The sequence below is a fragment of the Oryctolagus cuniculus genome, chromosome 18 (genome assembly GCF_964237555.1).
Source record: "Oryctolagus cuniculus chromosome 18, mOryCun1.1, whole genome shotgun sequence".
Classification (NCBI taxonomy): domain Eukaryota; kingdom Metazoa; phylum Chordata; class Mammalia; order Lagomorpha; family Leporidae; genus Oryctolagus; species Oryctolagus cuniculus.
In genome coordinates this window covers 4392966-4414457 of record NC_091449.1, presented here as the reverse complement: position 1 = coordinate 4414457, position 21492 = coordinate 4392966, and the positions used below count along the sequence as shown (strand labels likewise).

The 21492-nt window shown below is 57.2% G+C and overlaps 1 pseudogene; it reads right to left on the bottom strand.

The window, feature by feature from the left end:
- Positions 1-636: 636 nt before the first annotated feature.
- Positions 637-14262, bottom strand: LOC127486922 (natural cytotoxicity triggering receptor 1-like; annotated as a pseudogene).
- Positions 14263-21492: the final 7230 nt, after the last annotated feature.

Genomic DNA, 21492 nt, shown 5'->3' with positions numbered 1-21492 from the left:
CTCCTCTGGTGAGTGCAATTTTGAATCCATCTTGAGTGACTGGTGTCCCGCCCATGTCCTGGCACAATTGCTAAAGATCAAGGGGAGCGAATCCTGGCATCACCACCCTCTAGATGGGCTCCTGTGGACACTCAGGGCCACTGAGCTGTGTGTGGTCCCTGGAGAGGAACAGCACAGAACCGCACGGGAGCCTGCAGGGCGGTGGGCAGGGCTGGGGGAGGCTGGGGCCCCTTCCCAGAATGTGCGTGGGAGCCCGGGGAAGCAGCACAGCCAGCCGCCCACCCGGGTCCCTGCCCCTGAGCAGCATTCCTGCAACCCCAGGTGAGCTCCGCCCGCTTCCCGAGGCTTCTCACCTTGCATGCCCGGCCTCCCCCCTCCACCGGGGCACAGCCTCACTGACCCAGCGCTGTCCTCTCTCCAGGTCATCGCTGGCCTGCGGCTCGGGTCCTTCTCTGGCTGTACCAAGCCTCGGCCAGCAGAAGCCCGAGGCCCAGCAGGACGCCACGCCCATGTGGATGAGGTTCTCCAGGGTGTGGTCCTGGGTGCTGGGGCTGGGGCGTGCATGGAGGGGTGTCCGAGGCCGGCCAGCCTCAGTCACCTGGGACCCCACCTCCCCGCAGCTGCCTGAGCCCTGGGTCAGGCCTTTAGCTCACTCACCAGTGGGGGAGCCTGGCTGGGGGTGCGAGGGGCTGCTGGTATCCGGTCCTCCTGAGAACAGGGACAGGACGTGAGGATGAAGAGACCCCAGCCCTGCCCCGGACTCTGTACTTCCAGGCCCCCATGTCTCACGACGCAGCTCAGCGTGGCCCTCTGATGAGCCGCCTCCACATCACCCTGTCGGGCTGCCCTGTGCTGCTGGGTCACCAGGGGAGCCCCATAGGGGCCGGGCCACGCAGCACCCACAGCCTGGCGAGCTTCTCCCTACAGCAGCCGGTCCAGGGCCCATACTGCACCATGGCCTGTGCCGCTGCGTCCCAGCAGTCTCTGACCTGGTCTAGAGACCCACTGAGCCTCAGGGGTGTGAGTGAGGCCCGTCCTGGGTGGGGCCTGTCCAGTGCTGCATCTACTCCGGCTTCTGTGGGAGCCTGGCCCAGGGCTGCCGGGAAGGGTGCTGGGCAGACCCCGAGATCCTGTGTGACCCCATCAACCCTCTGCAGGGACCACCAAGGGCCCTGCTGGGTCAGAAGGGAAGAGGGGCTGGGCTGCACCCTGGCTCCGACCACACCCTTCTCCCTCCTGCCCTGCAGTCCCACCACCCTCACTCTGGGTGTCTGGCCCAGGAGCCCAGGCCCCGCACCCAATTCCCATCTACGCCTTCTCTCAGCGTCCCCGTGACCTACCCAGCTCCTGCTCAGGTGTGGCTTCCTCACTGTCACCCCAGCTCCAGGGCGGCACTGGGCTCTGAGCAGCCAGCAGCGCTGAGGCAGACACAGCGGTAGCGCCCCGCGTACACCTCGGCCATGAGAGGGTGGGGAACTTGGCGTTGTTTCCGGGCTCCAGGGGCATCGCTCTGTCCCAGGGCTCTGGGATTCCCTCTCTATACAGACGACACTCCTGGGCCTCCAGGGTCCCCAACACCACAGGGCCCCAGGCCTGCCCAGGGCGATCACAGAGCCTGGCTCAGCCCGGAGGCTGGGTCTGGGGAGGGTCCCTGGAAGGAAACTAGAGGCTGGGTCCCAGGACCACGTCCCCTCGCAGGCCAGGACCCTCCCAGACGCCCTCCTCACCAGACAGGGCTGCTGTCCCCACCCCAGCTGCCCGGGGTGGCCCTTGTCCCATGGCGGGGGAGGGGACTGGCACAGTGGGGGCACGCTCACCTGCCTGCACTCGGGTCCTGGGGCCCGCACAGGCCTGGAGGAGAGCTCCCCGTGAGAGGGTTGCCCCTGCCCCTGTGCCCGTCCTCTCCTCCCCGGGGCTCCTGAGCCTGGGGTCTCCAGGGAGCAGGGCCTGGCTGTGGGCGGGGGCGGGGCGGGGGCGAGGTCCCTCCCAGAGCAGGGTCTCCCCTCCCCGTCTTTCAGACTCCCCCAGGCAGAGCAGGACCACCAGGGCGGGGTCATGGAGTCCTCTCCGCCGAGGATGCCGCTCCCACGCCCCTCAGCCACAGCTTCCCCTGACCCGACCACCCCGCTGCGGGGCCCTGAGGCCTCCCAGGACCTGCGCCGCCCCCTCCCTGCCGCCTGCCCTGACTCCCGGGGGAGGCGCCCTCACTGCGTCCCCTCACACACCCCTCTGCCCTGAGCCTCAGCTTCCCCGTGTGGGCGGACACGGACTCACCTGAGGCGGCCTCGCGCACTCGCACACCGACTCTGGACTGCGCATGCGCACGTCGTCAAGGGATTGCTCAGGCGCACACCGCCACTGGCCTCACGGACACAGCCTGACACGTGACTGTACGTGCGCACAAAACAGGACGACGCATGCATATGATGACACGCTACAGCACACACACCGACCCGTGACTGCGCAGGCGCACGCGGACATGCTGCGCTCACACGTCACTGAGGGGAGTGCGCGCTGCTTTGCCGCTGTCTCCGTAGAGGAAGAGTGCGGACCTTGTAGGAAACGTGAACCCTGACTGCTGCTCTGCGCGGCCCTGCAAGTCCTCGCCAGAGCAGGTGGGCGAGAAGAAGCCACAGAAGCGTCCGAATTGGGAAGGAAGAAGCCACGTCCGCTCTTTCCTGATGACGTTATCTTCTTACCTAAAGACAACCCAACGTCTCAACCAGAAACTGCCCTCACTGGTCACCGTCAGGTCGCAGGATCGCGGTCCACACACGAACTCCCGTCAGCGCTCCAAGGGAGATCCACACAGCTCCACTTAGCAGAGCCCAGACCTCCAGCAGCCTGGAGTAAAACAAAACTCATGATTTACATGGAACCACAAAAGCCCCAAATATTGAAACCACCCTGAGACTAAATCCCCAAGCAGAAGTGTCTCACAGTCTGATTCAAGACACACGACACAGCTGTGGTGTCCACACAGCATGGCAGCAAATACGAACACACGGGGACCGGGAACAGCAGAGAGAACCCAGACGGACGGTCACTGTTACAGTCTACTGATTTCTACAAGGGCATCGAGAACGCACACTGGGGAAGGAGAGGACCTGCGGTGTGCTTTGAAAACTGTTTCCATCTGCAGAAGACGGAATGAGAGCCCTGTCCATCGTGTGTTCAAAAGTCATGGCATTTTTATTGTTAGCCACCAAGGATGAATACATGTTTGAGGACTTAGATACGCTCCCTCTGGTCCGCATACAGACGTGGGTCAAAACATGACAGGACTCCCCATACGTATAAGTAATATTGGGTCACTTAAATATCTTTAGGTCTTACCACAATCATTTTAAATTATGTGAAAGGGAACTACGTGAAACCTGAGATAATGAAACTCCTTTTAGAAAACAGAGGGGAACCCCGTGACGGCGTCTGGGCAGTGATTGGTTGGCTGTGGCCACAGAAGCACAGACAACAGAAGCAAAATCCCACGAGTGGAGGAGGTCAATGCGGGGCAGCTGCTGGCGATGCTGGCATCCCAGTCCGAGTGCTGGCTTCCGGCCTGGCTGCCTCGCTTCAGACCCAGCGTCCCGCTGATGGGCCTGGGAAGGGAGCAGGAGACAGCATAGATAGACTCGGGCCCTGACACCCGCGAGGGAAGCAGGATGGAGCTCCAGGACCCTGGCTGAGCATGCTGCTGTTGCAGCCTTTTGGGGGGCTGAGTCACAGGAGGAGGATTCCTTCCCCTCTCTCTCTGCCTTCATAGAAATAAATGATAGATTTAAAAAATGGAATAATTTCAATTAAAACGTGCTTCACAGCAAAGGAACAGTCAGGAGAAGCAGAGGGAGACCCAGAGTGTGGAGAAAATATTCGCAGGTCACACAGCTGTTAAGGGGTTCACCTCAAAATACAGAAGGAATTCAGCAACTCATGCCAAGAAACAGGCTGCGCATGGGGGCAGTGGGCAAAGGACTTGCATTGACGTTCCGGAGAGAAGATGTGATGACTGACAGGTGGATGCAGAATCTCCCAGACAAAACAGCTCTGTCTGTGTCTGATGAGCTGTGACTTCTGGTAATGTATTGAACGCCATCGATTCTTTAGTATCAAGTGACCGGTGCCTGCCTTCACCACCAACAACCAACCGGTGTGGTCATGTCCCCTTTATTCCTCTCTTCTTATAGGAACGAGTATTCTTTGTGAGCGTTTTCTTGGGAGTCTAAGTTTATGGGAGCATCCGTCCCAGGATTTTGCCATCTAACAGTTTCTGTCTCTGGTTTTGATAGCACTTTCTCCGTGTCTGATAAAACGTTCCTTTTTTCTATCCTTGGGAACAGGGTATGTAAATTTTGGAGTGTGTGGGCATGCATGTGTATGTGTGTTTCCTACCTGCGTAAATGTGTGGGAGGAATTCCCATGAAGCTTTGCAGCCTGGCGTTTAGACTGAGGGAGAATGTTGGATTCCCGAGTCACGGCGTCGTCAGGTGTCTCAGGCACATTTTGGTCAGCTATAGACCACCTGAATGCTGGTGCCCCCAACATTCTAATGAAGCTGACAGCTGCCGGCCTGATCATACTCTTGCTGCACGGCTTCTGCGGGCAGAGTCCTAGATACACAGGTCTGCACCACTGCAGGAGGACGCCCGGCCCCCGGTGGATATTCTCATAGGAATACAGCAGCGAGCTCTGCCATTCCCAGCCCAGGAGTGAACGGCGGAGTTCAGAGCCCAGAGTGAAGTAGCTGCCATCATGCAGGTGTGTGCCGGGACTCCTTGATGTCCCATGACCAGACTCACCCGGCACAGGGTTCCTAGAGCCGATCCCCACCAGTACAGGACATGTGGGTGGATTTACTACAACTCCCTGTTCCCATAGTTCGGTTCCTTTTATTTATGTATTAAAGATTTATTTATCTATATTTTTGAAAGGCAGAGTTACCGGGGAAGAAGGGGGGGGGGATGTGGTCTTCCATCCACTGGTCCACTCTCCAGATGGCTGCAGTGGTTATGGTAGACCAAGCTGAAGTCAGGGGCTTGGAACTCCATCCAGGTTTCCACATGGGTGCAGGTGCCCAAGACATGGACTTCTCCCGCTGCTTTCTCAAGTGCATCAGCCGGGAACTGGATTCTGTGGAGCAGCTGGGACTCGAACCCGTGCTCCTGTGTGGGATGCTGGCATCTCAGCAGCACCTTCACTCACTGAGTCACAATGCCAGCCCAGGTTGAATTATTATTTTTCTCCCAAAGAAACCTTTCCTTTAATGAATACAAATTTCATAAGTACAACTTTAGGAATAGAGAGATTCTTCCCACACTCTCACTCCTCCTCCTCTACCCTCTCCCACTCCCAGTCCCATTCTCCACTAAGATTCATTTTCTATCAAATTTATTTTTGTAAAGATTTATGTATTTAGTTGAAAGTCAGAGTTACACAGAGAGAGAAGGAGAAGCAGAGAGAAAGAGTGAGAGAGGTCTTCCATCCACTGGTTCACTCCCCAATTGGCCGCAAGAGCTAGAGCTGCACCGATCTGAAGCAAGGAGCCAGGAGCTTCCCCTAGGTCTCCCAAATGAGTTCAGTGGCCCAGGAGTTGGGTCATCTTCTACTGCTTTCCCAGGCCATAGCAGAGAGCTGGATTGGAAGTGGAGCAGCCAGGACTTGAACCAGAGCCCATATAGGATGTCGGCGCTTCAGGCCAGGGTGTTAAACCACTGTGCCACTGTGCCATCCTCTTCAATCAATTTTCTACAGCAGACCAACTCTAGTAAATATTTAAAGAATTTGCACACACACAAGCGCACACACAGTGTTGAGAACTAGTTTTACAGTTAATTCTTATAATACAACTCATGAAGATCAGAGGTCCTGCATGGGGAGTTAGTGCATAGTGATTCCTGTTGTTGATTTAACAATTAACACTCTTATGTATGACGTCAGTGATCATCCGGGGCTGTTGACATGAGCTGCCTTGGCTATGAGATCCTTTTGGAGGCCAGCGCTGTGGCATAGTGGGTTAGGCTGCTGCCTGCAGTGCCGGCATTCCATATAGGCGTGAGTTCGAGTCCCGGCTGCTCCACTTCTGATCCGGCTCTCTACCAGGGCCTGGGAAAGCAGTAGAAGATGGCCCAAGTCCTTGGGCCCTGCACCTGCATGGGAGACCCGGAAGAAGCTCCTGGCTCTTGATTTCAGATCAGTGCAGCTCCAGCCATTGCGGCCAATTGGGAAGTGAACCAGTGGATGGAAGACCTCTCTCTCCCTGCCTCTCCTTCAATATCCATGTAACTCTGACTTTCAAATAAATAAATAATCTTTCTTTTTTTGATTTAAGAAAGCCTTTTGAGTCCGCAAACTGTCTGTATTTAGACAGGACCATGAGCAAAGTGGGAGTTCTCTCCTCCCTTCAGAGAAAGGCGCATCCTTCTTTCATGGCCCCTTCTTTCCACCAGGATCTCACCCACAGAGATCCTTCATGTAGGTCATTTTTTGTTTCATTTTCAGTTCTCTGAATCCTGAGGTGTTCGCTCTTCCTGTGACGACCCACATCCATGAGGTCACCCTGTGTCTGTATACAGGCAGGGTTTCGTCTGCTGCACGCAGAGAACACACCCTGCTACAGAGGGGAGTGGGACTGGATGGGCATCTCTCACGCAGAATCAAGCGGCCGCAGGGAGGGAGAGGATGCCAGCACCAGGGGAGTCACTGAATCGCACCCCGCAGGAGGGCTGCCACGGGCGAGGCCACGGGTGCCAGCGTTGGTGTGGTGGAGAGGGAAGCCTCAGGTGCTGCTGAGGGGACCTGGGATGGCGCAGTTGCTAAGGGAAAGAGGTTGCAGCTTCCTGCAAGAATTTAAGTGGGACCACGCTCGGACTCCCCAGTCCCATTCTGGGCGCTGAGATCAAGGGGCTGGTGCTGGGATGCAGCAGGTGAAGCCGCCGCCCACAACACCAGCATCCTGTACCAGAGCTCAGGTAGGGGTTCCGGCTGCTGCACTTCCGATCCAACTGAGCTGAAGCCAGCGGCTAGGAGCTTCTTCCAAGTCTCCTACGTGGGTGCAGGAGCCCCAGCACTTGGGCCATCCTCTGCTGCTTCCCCCAGCTGCATAGCAGGGAGCTGGACTGCAGGCAGAGAGGCTGAGACTCCTACTGGTGCTGCACTGTGGGGCACTGGTATCGCAGCTGGCGGCTTTAACCTGGGCCATGACCCCGTCTCCAGGCCCCACATTCTTTAACCTGGTCAGGAGCAGACCAGGAAACCAGTGCTCCCCAGATCCTGTGCCCACGGCTTGTCTTTGCAAGACCGAAAGAAGCCTTTGAAATTTGGAGCAAACCAGCATACGGGCCGGGACGCTTCGGGTCCGTGGGCTCAGCAGGGGTGGTCTTTGCCACCTGTGGGACACCGGGTGGTGCTTGGGGATGCTTGTGGGCTGCTGCTACCCACGCCTCAGTGCACAGAAGGCCCTGGCCAAAACCACACCACACGGAAGGTTCCAGAAACCCTGTTACAGAATGTGACAGTGGTCCTCAACCAGGGACACTTCTGCTCCCTAGGGGGTCACTGTTGGGGACAGGTTTTGTGGTAAAACAGAACAGGAGATTCGCCACACTCAGGGCTTCAAGGTGAACAGTGGGACATTAGGCGTTCACAGCACAGCTCCACCGCCCCCGCCCACTCTGAGAGCGTCTGCATCCAGCACAGGAGCCCCCACCCCAAGCGGCCCCTCTGCCCCCACCCTCACCCCCACCCCCTGAGTCTGCCAGTGAGATCGCACCTGGGGCAGTGAGACCCCACCCACATCGGTGAGACCTCTCCCACACAGGTCGGTGACACCCCAACCATATCGGGGAGACCCCAACAAGATAGTGAGACCCCACCTGGGACAGTGAAACCAAACCCACTATGGTGAGACCCTTTCCACCCACATCAGTGACACCCCACCTGGGTAGTTAGACCCCACCCAGGTCAGTGGGACCCCACCCACTATGGTGAGACCCCTCCCACCAGGTCAGTGACACCAAACCTATAACAGTAGGACCCCAGCCAGGACGGTGAGACCACACTCACGTTGGTGGGACCATACCACTGTCGGTGAGACCCCGCCGGGGTGGGAGAAGCTCTGGCACTTGGGCTGTGTCAGGACTGCAGACTCCAGGGCCACAGGTAACTCCGTTCCCCACCTCATTGGGCACAAAGGGCCCTGGAGGACGGGTATGGGGTCCTGAGCTCTGGTCTCAGCATGAGGGGAGGAGGGAGGCCCCGGTCTCAGGGAGTCCCAGGGTCCATCCCTCGCCCTGGGTGATCATCACTGGACTTCCAGGGTAGCAGCTAAACGAGCCTCTGTCCATCACCCAGCCTGTGGCACTCGGGTACAGCGGCGGGAAAGAGACTGGGGGGGGGCACCCCGCAGGCCAAGGGAGGGAGAGATCAGGACAAAGCACATGATGGGAAGCAGCACTGAAGCGACCTCAAATAGTTCATGGAAACCCAAGCTGTGCTGCGAGTGTGCGTGAAGTTTCAGCCGCAGCCTTGCTATGGAGGACAGGGCTGTTTGCTTTGTCAGGGGAGACCAGAGTGGGTCAGTGGTGGCGGAGCAGGTGCACACACCAAGGAGCGGATCTGCATCAGCAGGCCGTCACCTCCACCCCCGCCCCCCACTCCGTGCAGGTGACCCCCGCTCTGCGGCACAACGCAGACGTCGCAGTCCATGCCGGCCTGGGCACGGCTGGCTCCCTCCTGGGTCCTCCACCTGCAGAGCCAGTCTTCAGCCAGGAGCCACGTCAGAGCCACCAGGACCAGGACAGCCAGGCCGATCTGCAGGAGGTTCTGCATGGTGTGATCCCAGGCGGCTGGGGCTGGAGCAGAGGGGCCGCTGATGGGATGCAGCACTGCACCCACCCGCTCCTCTCCCCTCACCTCCCAGACCTTCCTCCTGCCCCCACCCCGCGTGAGCCCGGCTACTCACCGTCCTGGACTCTAGACACTGTGGTTCCGAGACGGGGTTTCCACGAGCCTGCTGTGGGAAGGGAGGGTCGGCTTTGGCTTCCGCCCACCCAGCCTCTCCACCCCATGCCTCACAGGGGTCCCAGCAGCCTCACCCCGCGGGCAGGGGCCCCCAGGACCCAGGCAGAAGCTGGCGTTGCACTATTGCACATGCTTCTCATGCCTCCCACCCCGACGGGGGCTCTGCGCCCCCCTCACGTGGGTCTTTCTCCACAAGGCGTCAAATCGAAAGCCAGGCACTCCCCTGGCGACCTGAGCCAGCCCCCTGCCCACCAGCCTCCTGGCCAGTCCCTTGTCACCTCCCCTTCCTGACTTCTGGCACTGCTGGTTCCCGCCCCTGTCTTTCTGGAAATCTCTTCGTTCTGAGAACCAATCGACTAACGGGCTCCGTCGGCCAGTGTTCACCCAGATGTCTCCTGCGTGTGCCCAGCCAGGCGGCCCTCTTTAGCCCTCCAAGGTCCCCCTTCCAGGTCACCACTGCTCCTTGTGTGCGACGCCAGGGGGCTTCTAAAACTTCACAGGACATGGAGTTAAAAGAGAAGTTTATGGGGCCAGCGCTGTGGTGTAATGGGCTAAACCCTCTGCCTATAGCACCAGCACCCCCTATGGGCACCGGTTCGAGTCCCCGCTGCTCCACTTCTCTCCAGCTCCCTGCTAATGTGCCTGGGAAAGCAGCAGAAGATGGCCCAGTCCTTTTACCCCTGCACTTTCCATGAGCTCTCTGAACTGCCCTCATATAACACATTTCTCTCTCCCGACATCCACCCATGGACGTTCCATCCACTTCAGCCAGGACGCTTGTGCCCCAGAGACCAGGAGGTTTTTCTGGCTGATGGGCACAGCTGTATGGGTTGCCCGTCCCTTATCCAAAATGCTAGGGCCCGGAAGTGCTCCAGATGGGCTTGTCCTGGGATTTGGAATATTCCCATACACACAGTGAGGTCTCCTGGAGACTGCGCCCATGTCTTAAACACAAGATTCCCTGCGTGTCACGGGCCCCGGGGACACAAGCTCTGGGTAACTTCTCATCATGTCCCTAGTGCACCTGTGTTCTGCATATGGACCAGCATGAGAGGGAGGGTGTGGGTTTCACTGCCGGCGGCTTGTGGGCACTGAACACCACCACACCTGGGGCACCTGCACTGCACTGTGCAGGCGGGGAAGCCCACGGCATCCACGGGCACACACAGGAAGGCTCCAGCTCTCCCGATCGTGGAGGAGCAAGCTACTCACCGGGAGCAGGGGCGGGGTCTGTGGGTTTCAGGCTGGGGTCTCCCACATCTGGAGACAGAGATGAAGAGGACAGGTCGGGGCTGGGGGCCTTCTCTGCCCCCCCCATTCTCCTTCCCTGGCCCCCTGGGGTGGACGTCCCTTCGACATGACCCTGGGGTTTCTTTAGGAGCCCAGGGAGGAGCTGGGAACTGGGGGCTTCCTCACCTGTGACCAGGAGCTTCACGGGCTCACTGGGGAAGGACCACACATGGCCGCTATAGGCGCCAAAACACCTGTACGTGCCTGTGTGTGCCGAGGTCACAGGGCCCACGGGGAACTCCACTGGCACCGCCTGGTGGCTGCCTGTGGGTGGCTGGGCCCGCCTTCCTGGAGCAGGAAGAAGGTGTTGGTCACCATCTCTAGCCGGCAGTAGAAGGTCACATTCTCTCCCGAGGTCACCGTGGGCCCTGGTTGAACCCATAGGGTGGGCGTGTCGTACATTCCTGCACAAGAAGGTGGCCGGTGTCTTCCTGCCTCCCAGGCTCCACCCCTACAACCTCAGACCCTCCTCCTGCCCCCACACCTGCCCCAGCCACAGACACGCCCTCCCCAGCCGTGCTCCCAGGTGGAGCCGCTCAGTGCCCCCAGCTTCCAGGAGCGAGGATCAGATTTTCTGGGAGCCGCTGTCCCCGGGGATTTCCCAGAGATTGGCCACTAGGACCACAACGCCAGCACGGCCTGGGGCAGCCGATGGCCAGGGGCCACCTCAGAGCCCCAGTCAGAGACTCGGGTGGGGCGGCTGTTTGCTTATGTCTTTGGGGGAAACATACATAATATAGAATTCAGCATCTTAACAGCTTTAATCTTCGCCTCGTGTCTCAACTTCTTTTGCAAGCTCAGCCCGTTCCCTCGCAGGCGGTGCAGCCCACGTTTGCCACGCATTCCCCAGGGGACACTCGGCTGCTTGCAGCTCTCGGCCCTTCTGATCCAGGCTGCGGTGACTCTGGGCCAAAGCTCTCTGTGTTTGTCACGAGCCCTCCTGCAGATCCTACCAAGTGCTTCAGTCTGAGACACAGGTCCCCGGCTGTAGGGAGCACCGTGGCCCGGACACCTTCCCTCCGTGGGAGCGGCCCTCCCACAGGACAAGCCTCTCTCTCTGCCCGGCCTGCTTCTCTCCCCTGTCCCAGGGACCCGGGTGCCGTCCTTGGTAGGAGTCCTGCACGATGCCCTGCTGGGCTTCCCTCTCCTACAGGCTCCTCCCAGAGGAAGCAGCCCCTGTTCTGACACCTGCAGAGCATGGCTGGGTGGGGCTGCCACCTGCCCCCACCACTGCATGGCAGCGGGCAGACTCACCGGTGACCACCAGATCCAGGGGCTCGCTGGGCTCCGACCAGAGCTTGCTCTGGGTCGCTTGGGCACAGGATGTGGTGGGTGAGGCCCTATGCCACTCACCCTGGGGATTTCACACTGACTTTCTTACAGGCGGGGTCGCAGCCCTCCTTCTGCCACCTGATCACGGCCCTATGGACATCCAACCACACCTGCGCCCTCGGTGTTCCTGTCAGCTTCAACACCACACCACTGCCTCCCCAGAGCTCCCATCCATTGCTGGCCTGGGTGGCTCCTGTCGTTTGGGTGCCCTAGGGCCAGGACTGGGTGGGTTCACAGCGCATCTGCAGCTCCAGAACAGGGGGGAAGGCAGATGGAGGAGCCCAGTCCTGGGGCGGCCCTGGGAGGTCACCGTGCTGTCCACATGCAGGGGAGACGAGGGAGGGCACAGGGTTTCGTGTCCCCCACTTAAACTCCTCTCGGCCGTGGAGACAAGTGAGACTCCGCACGCACCGCCCCCCGTCTGGAAAAGGGAGCGTGGGCTCTGTCTCCTTTCTGAGCAACAGAACCGGGAGGACCGCGGCCATCTCCCTGCAGGTGCAGGAGCGAGGGTGGGGACGAGAAGGCGGGTTTTCTGTGCTCCCAGGAAGTGACAGTGAACAAGGCTCCGCCTGTGTGACCTGGCTGGTGCCCCCAGGGCCCTGATCACATCTGTGCCTGTGAGTACTCGCCTTCGGGGAGATGACAGTGGCTGGATTTCAGAGACAGCATCGGGACTGAGGCAGGGCCGCTCTGGCTCCGGGGATGGACACCTGGGGCGGGTTTCTTCTCCTGTCCTGGGTTACTGGGACCGGCTCACCCCAAGTTCCCCCAACACAACTTTTTGCAAACACCGACCACGGAACTCAAGTCAACCCTGGCGTCGTGAGGATGAAGCCAAAGTCCCCACGGGGTCTCCTGGGGTGGGGGTCCAACTCTGGCTTTCACCTGAGTTTCTGATCTTCTATTTTTAAATTCAGAAAGTTTGGGAGGGAGGGAGGCAGAGAGAGAGAGAGAGAGAGAGAGAGAGAGAGAGAGAGCGAGCTCCTTCTGCTGGATCACTCCCCAAATGCCTGTGATGGCTGGGGTGAACCGGGCCAATGCCAGGGGCTAGGAGCTCCATCCACATCCCCACACGGGAGGCAGGAGCCCAGCTACCCAACCCGGGACCACGGCTCCAGGACCTACATGAGCAGGCAGCTGGACCCAGACCTGCAGCCGGGAATTGAACCCGGGCCTCCTGTTGCATCATGGGAGGGGTGTGTGTGTGGGGGGGTAAGTGCCATGTTTACATGACAAATAGACACAAATACAACCTTTGGCTTCAAAGTAACTATTCTTTAAAAGGAGAAAGTGTGCTGCCCTCACCCCTTCTCTCAGGCTCCTGTGACAAGCCCTGGCTGGCCGTGGATCAGGGTCTGGGGTGAGGCCAGGACAGAACATTTCCTTGCCATGTTGTTCCTCCTCCAGTGTCCTCTTGGATAAAGTTCCACTGAGCCCCCACCCCGGGGTGGGGGGAGGTCTCTTTGTTTCCTCCTGAGGCCGGTTGTTCTCTCTGAGGGTTTAGCTGCAGTGGGTTCTGCTCCCCGTGGAGGGCCCCAGCTCCCTTTCTGTGGTCTCCCCCAGTTCCCCCGGGGCTGGGTGCCCAGCAGGGGGCAGCTCTCCGGTGGACGCTGTGGGTGTGCAGGTTCCCACCCCACTCGGTCAGACTCAGCCTCGTGCTCTCGTGAAGGCCGCGGGTGTTGGGTTTCACAACTTTGCTTCCAGATCTGCAGGTGCACGCTCCCTGTATGTGGCCGGCTGGGGTGGTGACCGGAGCTTTTCCCTGTGGGCCGAGGGTCCTGACCGCTTTCTCTCCACAGCACTCGCTCTCTGGAGCTCTGCGGAGACCTTGGTTCAAAGCCCCCTCCTCAGGGACTTGGGGCGGGGTCTCTGTTCCCTGGGAGGTGCTAAACCCCATCATGTCCAACCTCCTGGGCAGTGTCTGCCGAGTACCCGCTTCCGCTCCCACTCGAGCCAGAAGCCTCTCAACTAAGCCTTCGTCTCCACCACTGGCTCTTTATTTCTGTGTCCTTGAAGCGAGATACCTATGGGATTGTTTCTAATGTGTCCTGTTGATGTGTGTACATATGTGTATGCATGTGTCTCTGTGTGGAGGTGTGTGCACCCATGTATGTGTGCATGTGTGTATGTGTGTCTTTGGGTGTAGGCATCTGTGCATGTCTGTGTGCATCTGTGTGTCTGCGTGTGAATGTCTGCGTGTGTGTGCCTGCGTGTGTGAGTGTGCTGATGGGTGCAGTTCTGTGCACGGCCTGACCAGCACTTCCTCTCGTGCAGCTGTGTGCCCAGCAGAGCTCAGCACATCCTGCCCCAAGGACCAGAGCCAGCCCATGGCCTCTCTGTGGATGGCCCGTGGGCTTAGCCTGTTTTCACATTTTCACGTGTCTAAGAGGAATCGATAGAAGTCTGTCCCGGGCCATGTGGACATGCTGTGACACGCAAACTTCAGCTCTCACCTGGCCCACTGGGACTCGACCATGCTCCAGCGTGTGCACCGCTCGTGGCTGCTGTGCTGTGCCCATGCCCACCTGGCTCAGCTGACCTCCTGTCCCCAGGGATACTGCCTGGGGGACGGCAGAGGACGTGAGCTGAATGTGGGGGGGTGGCAAGAAGCCACTCACGTCTCATCCTTGCCCGAGTTGTGGTTCCCTCTTCTGTGTTCCCATGCTCCTCTGCACACCCGTGCTGTGGACAGGGCCCTGGACAGCCAGCCAGGAGCCTCTGCTGAGGACACAGCATAGCTGAGAGACACCTACCTGTGACCACAAGCTCCAGGGCACCACTGGGGGCCGCCACACCTGGGGGCTGCCACGGTGGCAACCTCAGAGATGCGGGGTTTCCTAGGACCAGAGCCAAGGTTCCCTGGCCACCCTGGTGTTAGCACTGTGGTAGGGAGTCCTTCCCCCTGCCCCGGGGACTCACTGGAACTTTATCCAAGAGGACGCTGGAGGAGTTACAACATGGCAAGGAAATGTTCTGTCCTGGCCTCACCACAGACCCTGTTCCACGGCCAGGCAGGACTTGTCACAGGAGCCTGAGAGAAGGGGTGAGGGCAGCACACTTTCTCCTTTTAAAGAATAGTTACTTTGAAGCCAAAGGTTGTATTTGTGTCTATTTGTCATGTAAACATGAAACACGCACACACACGCACACACACACACAGAGTGGAAGAGCTAACCCAAGCTAGATAATGTGTGCATTACCTCACAGACGTATTGTGTGCTGGGAGCATCTGACACAGTTTTAAGCAATTTCAGCTGCCCATGCAGTGAGCGTTATTAACTACAGTTGCCATGACGCACACTACACCTCTAGACCTCTTCTCCCACGTGATTCTGTAGCTCTGCTCTCTGACCTGCGGATCCCACGCCCTCCCCTGGTGACCACCATGCTGCTCCCCAAGTCCCTCACAGCCCACACCTGAGTGACTTCCCGCGTGGGTTCTCCTCTGTGTGCAGGTGTGCACCCCCCTTCCAGAAACTCTAAGACACTGCACTTTTCTTCTGGAAACCGCAGACGCGCTCTTCCGTAAAGCAGGGGTCCCAGACACCCCCTCAAGATACATAGGTGGGGCCGCCCTGGGGGTAGAGCTGCATTGGAGCCTGTGCCACCCTGGGGGTAGAGCTGCAGAGGAGGCTGGGCCGAAGCAGGTGTGTGGCGCTCCAGTTCTCAGGTGTGCAGGTGTCTAAGGGTCTCCTCCCCATTAGCTCCTCCCCTGTGCCCAACATGGGCTAGGAGAAGGGAGCCGTGGGGGTCTGGGCCCGGAGGGGTGGTGCAGCCCAGGATCCCCTCTCTGTCCCACACTGTTGTGGACAAGTGAGCCAAGGAGCCGCCCATGCGCTCAGGGAGTTGGCACCGTCGAGAAGTAAAACCAGGAAGCGGGCGTGGTACCAAGGGCTCGAGGGGCAGGTGGGGCTGAAGGGGAAGCTGCCGGGTAGAGAGAAGGTTAATGGTGGACGGACCAGAAATGCCAGACGGGCTTTTCCGGAAACCCGGGAACCTAAGGCACGCGTGCAGAGACCCCAGTACCCTCCTGCGGAGACCTGCAGAGTTCAAACGTGCTCTTCAGGAGACCCCGGAATCTCGAGACCTCACACACCAACTTCCTGAAACTGAGAGACCCCGCACTTCTCTTCCGGAAACCCAGGGAGTTAGAAGCACTCTTCCACAAACCCCGCACACCCCCTTCCAGAAACTCAGAGACCCTGCACTTTTCTTCTGGAAACCACAGACGCGCTCTTCCAGAAAGCAGGGGTCCCAGACACCCCCTCAAGATACGTAGGCGGGGCCGCCCTGGGGGTAGAGCTGCAGAGGAGGCTGGGCCGGAGCAGGTGTGTGGCTCTCCACTTCTCAGTCGTGAGTTGTGTTATGCCCAGATAAGTAGCTCCCCAGGAAGTCATCAGCGACCAGATCACACCGAAATGCAAAGGCAAGGTTTATTTTAAAAGTACAAGACATGGCAGGAATTCATCTGACCAGGCGACACAGGGGAGGTCAGAGGAAGGCCCCGACCTTTGTTTAGGAGCACTTTTAAAGGAAAAAACCACAGGGTTACATCAGCCGGGGCTTACAGGACGGGGCTGTTCTGGGTTTTCTTATTCGGGGGGGGGGGGTCTCCATTTGGCTTGGATTCAGGGAGTTACCTCATTTGGTAATCTCTACTGAGCTGCCTTTGGTCTGCTGAGCTGTCTTTGGTAAGCTTTCATATCCCCGGAATGCCTGAATGCCTGCTTTTACAAGGACTCGGGTCTGCTATGGGAAATGGAAGCTGCTTTTTATTTAATTTTCTTTAAATGGAGTCACTTTGGTTCTTCAGGTTGCACATAGACTTCCTTGCACGCGGAAAGTGCTGGGGAGGAAGGGTGAGGCTCCCTTGGGAACCAGGTGCCCCAGATCCGCAGCAGCAGCCAGGCTCGTAGATCCTCTGGGTCCCTGCTGGGCTGTGCTGGGGACAGCTCTTTTCTCCCATCTTCTATGTAGTGACCCATCACCCAGTCCTGTCACACAGCTTCCCAGGGCGGGGTGTCCTTGATAGTCTGTGTCCATGTTCCTCAAAACTGTCATCAAGGTCATCACCAACAAGGGAATCGGAGAGTCTAAAGAGACAGAGAGAACCAGAGGCAGTATGAGATCCTGACGAGGATAAAGGATTAGGTTCCGACACAGGAAATCTAAATAAACCATGGACTAGTTGAGCTAAGGGAGCTGGGAAGAAATGTGCCATATTAACCTACAATGCTAACAGGGAGCTGGGTGAAGGGTCTATAGCAACCCCATGTGGTAACTTCTCATTTGTTCCCTAAAACCATTCTAGAAGTCTATTAAAAATCAGGTAAAATTCCCACATGAGGGCTGAAGACCCTGGATGTCTCCTCACCCAGCACCACCAACTCTAGGGCAACACTGGGGGCTGCCCAGGTGACGCTCCTTCTGTCAATACTGGTAACACCCTGGGGTGTTGTATCCTGTGAATCTGTGCTACGTTGCCACTGGTAACACCGTGCATTGTTGCATCTGTGGGAGTCCTCCCTATGTAGGCACTGGTAACACCGTGCAGTGTTGTATCCATGGGAGTACTCCCTCTATCACACTGTTAACACCTGGCAGTGTTATATCCTGTGAATCCTCCCTGTGTCTCACTGGTAACACTCTACAGTGTTACATCCGTGGGAGTCCTTTCTATGTCCCATGGTAACACCCTGCAGTGTTGTATCCATGGGAGTCCTGATGAATCAGCCTCCTTCTGCAACCCCAGTTCCTTCTCCACCACCTCGTGTGTGGCTTCCCAAGATCTCCAGTTGGTACAAGGAAGATTCAGGGGTTTCCTGGCACGGGATCTTCACACTCCCACTCCAGGCAATCACAGAACCTAGTCCGGCAGATATGATAGGAATAGGAAAACCCCTTGGAAGAAAATACAGCCTAGAGTTTGGTGGACTAGCAGAGAGAAACCATTTGTTCCCATTCTCGGGGAATGGGAGGGGCAGAAATAAATTAAGATGAGAGGCCTATCATTATTTTATTTTAAAATACTTATAATTTTGTTTGAAAGAGGAAGAGAAAGAGGGAGAGATCCGTTGTTTGCTGGTTCACCACCCAAATGCTGGTGATAGCCAGAGTTGCTCTAGGTTGTCAGGAGCCTGGAGCTGCAGCCAGATCTCCCTCCTGGAGGCAGGAACCAAGCATTGAGCCACTGCCTGTCTCCTAGGTGTGCAGTAATGGAAGCCACCTCAGAGGTAGATCTGGACCTAACCCAGGCACTCTGCTGTGGGATTCAGGCATCCCAAGAAGTGACTTAACTGCTGTCCCAACTCCTATAATTCTGTTGTAAAAATGTGTTAGGCCAGCGCTGCAGCTCACTAGGCTAATCCTCTGCCTGCGGCACCAGATCCCCAAGTTCTAGTCCTGTTTGGGGCGCCAGATTCTGTCCTGGTTGCTCCTCTTCCAGTCCAGCTCTCTGCTGAGGTCCAGGAAGGCATTGGAGGATGGCCCAAGTCCTCAGGCCCTGCACCCACATGGGAGACCAGGAGGGAGCACCTGGCTTCTGGCTTCAGATTGGTGCAGCCTGCCGGCCGTAGCAACCCTTAATGAAGTGAACCAATGGAAGGAAGACCTTTCTCTCTGTCTCTCTCTCTCTCACTATCTTTTTTTTTTATTTTTTGATAGGCAGAGTGGACAGTGAGAGAGAGAGACAGAGAGAAAAGTCTTCCTTTGCCGTTGGTTCACCCTCCAAGGGCTGCCACGGCCAGCGCACTGCAGCCGGCGCACCACGCTGATCCAATGGCAGGAGCCAGGTACTTATCCTGGTCTCCCATGGGGTGCAGGGCCCAAGTACTTGGGCCATCTTCCACTGCACTCCATGGCCACAGCAGAGGGCTGGCCCGGTAGAGGGGCAACCGGGACAGAATCCGGTGCCCCGACCGGGACTAGAACCCGGTGTGCCAGTGCCGCAAGGCGGAGGATTAGCCTAGTGTGCCGCGGCACCAGCTTCTCTCTCTCACTATCTAACTCTGCCTGTCAAAAAAATGTGTTAAAGAAACCCAGTCATTTGTGGAGAAATGGGTGGGACCGGAGAACATGAAGTGAAAGACGCCTTCCCAGGAATCCAATGTAAGTTCTCTCTTCTATGCGGAAGTTGGAAAAGTTGATCTCATAGCAGCACAGTAGGATGGTGATCAATAATGCATCAGAGCGTCTTGTGGGAGAGATGGAGGGAGGTTTGGTCCACAGGTCCCAAAGTGTAATCATATAGAAGGAATGGCTCTAGTCTGCACAGCACAAGGAGGCAACTGTCGCTCACATAACCTGTTGTGTGTGTGTGTGTGTGTGTGTGTGTGTGTGTGTGTTTGACAGGCAGAGTTATAGACAGTGAGAGAGAGACAGAGAGAAAGGTTTTCCTTCCTTTGGTTCACTCCCCTAATGGCCGCTACAGCCAGTGCTGAGCTGATTCGAAGCGAGGAGCTGGGTACTTCTTACCGGTCTCGCAACAGGTGCCGGGACCGAAGCACTTGGGTCAAAAACTGCTGCCACCCAGGCCACAGCAGAGAGTGGACTGGAAGGGGAACAACCGGGACTACTACCTGGCACCCCAACCAGTACTAGAATCCGGGGTGCCGGTGCCACTGGCGGAGGATTAGCCAAGTGAGCCACAGCGCCAGCCCTGTTGAGTGTTTTAATAAAGAACTCGACAAGAGGAGCTGGGGGCCTCAAACACAAGACATGATGAGATGGGAACACCCTGGTGAGATCAGCACACCTTCGAATTCCACGCTGCGCCTCCTAAATTATTATGTGTTCATTTAAAGGGAAAAATAGGTGGCAAAAATGTTTTTGGTAATTGTGTCTTCCTTCTTAATTGAGCTGAAATTCACAGAGCACAGATTACAGACCTGACAGAAATTTAATTCATGCTGTAGCTACCTCTCACATTCACTGTGTCGTGTACCCACCAGCACCTGTCACAAACATCTTCATTAGTGGAGACAGAAACCCCAGACCCACTCAGCAGGCACCTGCATGCTCCCTCCCCACACCCGAGTCCACGTTCTGCCCTCTGAATCTGCACCCCCGGGTACCTCTCAGAGCAAAAGCTGACCATGGTCTCTTTGTGATACCGGCTGATTTCTGTATTGTCATATCTTCAGGGTTTCTCCACGATTATCCAGACCCTCCTTCTTTTCTAACAGGAGAGTATCAGCCGTGTCTACAAACACCGCCTGTTGTGGACGCACACATCTGTTGCGCTTATTCTGGTTGCTGGCATCTTTGGGCTCATGTGAATGAGGCTGCTCTGAACCCGTGGATGCAAACACCGGCTTGGGTTCCTGCTTCAATCCCTGTGGTTATATGTGCAGGAGAGTGTCGCTCCCCCTCTTCATGGAGGAACGACATTAAACCCTGCCTAGGCTTCATATCCGAGTCACGGCACCATTATGTCACTCCCCGTCTTCCTGGAGGAACAACACAGGACCCTGCGCTGTTCTTTCATCTGCTCGGCCCTCCCCGGGTTTGCTGCTGGTTCTTCCCGGGTTGGCTACCGCCCCTCCACCTCCGTGGAGGGGCGGGCCCCCTGCCACTTTTCCCCACTTCCGCAGGGGAGCGGCACACCGCTGGCCGGCTCTCTCGGGGGCTGTACAGGTGTTCCTTCAGATAGATGTTCCCCTTAGATGTTCCTGGTGCATGTTGTCTCTCTCCTCCTTTATAGTCCTCTTCCACCAATCCCAACTCTGCTACCCACACGCCGAGTACGCTGCTCTCCTCCAATCAGGAGCAGGTCCCACAGTCTATTGGTTGAACTGGAGGCAGCTGTGTAGAAGCTGTTTCCCTTCTCAGCGCCATATTGTGGGAGAGCAGATGCATAGAATAAGTCTTAATTCCAGTAACTTAGTCTAGTCCGAGTTGCTCCCAGTTGCTCCCCACAGGAGAGGAATTGTTGGATTGTCAGGCACTTATGAGAAACAATGTTTTCCTTCTTTAGTGTGCTGAAATTCAAATAACATAAAACCAGCTCTTTAAAGTGTATAGTTTGCTGACTTTTAGTACATTCACAATATGTACAACTTTAACTTCTTTTTTTCTTTTTTTTTTTTTTTTTTTTTTTTTTTTTTTTTTTTTTTTTTTTTTTACAGGCAGAGTGGACAGTGAGAGAGAGAGACAGAGAGAAAGGTCTTCCTTTGCCGTTGGTTCACCCTCCAATGGCCGCCGCGGCCGGCGCGCTGCGGCCGGCGCACCGCGCTGATCCGATGGCAGGAGCCAGGAGCCAGGAGCCAGGAGCCAGGTGCTTTTCCTGGTCTCCCATGGGGTGCAGGGCCCAAGCACCTGGGCCATCCTCCACTGCACTCCCCGGCCACAGCAGAGAGCTGGCCTGGAAGAGGGGCAAGCGGGACAGAATCCGGCGCCCCAACCGGGACTAGAACCTGGTGTGCCGGCGCCGCTAGGCGGAGGATTAGCCTAGTGAGCCGCGGCGCCGGCCCAACTTTAACTTTTAAAAAAATTAATTTATTTGAAAGAGTTACAGAGCTAGATAGAGACCGAGAGAGAGAGAGAGAGAGAGAGAGAGAGAGAGAGAGAGAGAGAGAAAGTCTTCCATCTGCTGGTTCACTCCCCAAATGGCCACAAAGGCCTGAGCCAGGGCTATGCCATGAGCCAGGATCGTCTTCCCCATCTCCCGTGTGGGTGCAGGGGACCAGGGACTTGGACCACCTTCTGCTGCTTTCCCAGGTGCATTAGCAGGGAGCTAGAGCAGAAGTGAAGCAGCTGGGACTCAAAGCCACGCCCTATGGGGTGTTGGCCCTGCAGGCTGGGGATTTAATGTGGTGTGTACAGTAGCGGCCCCACATGAACTCTTCGCTCCATTGT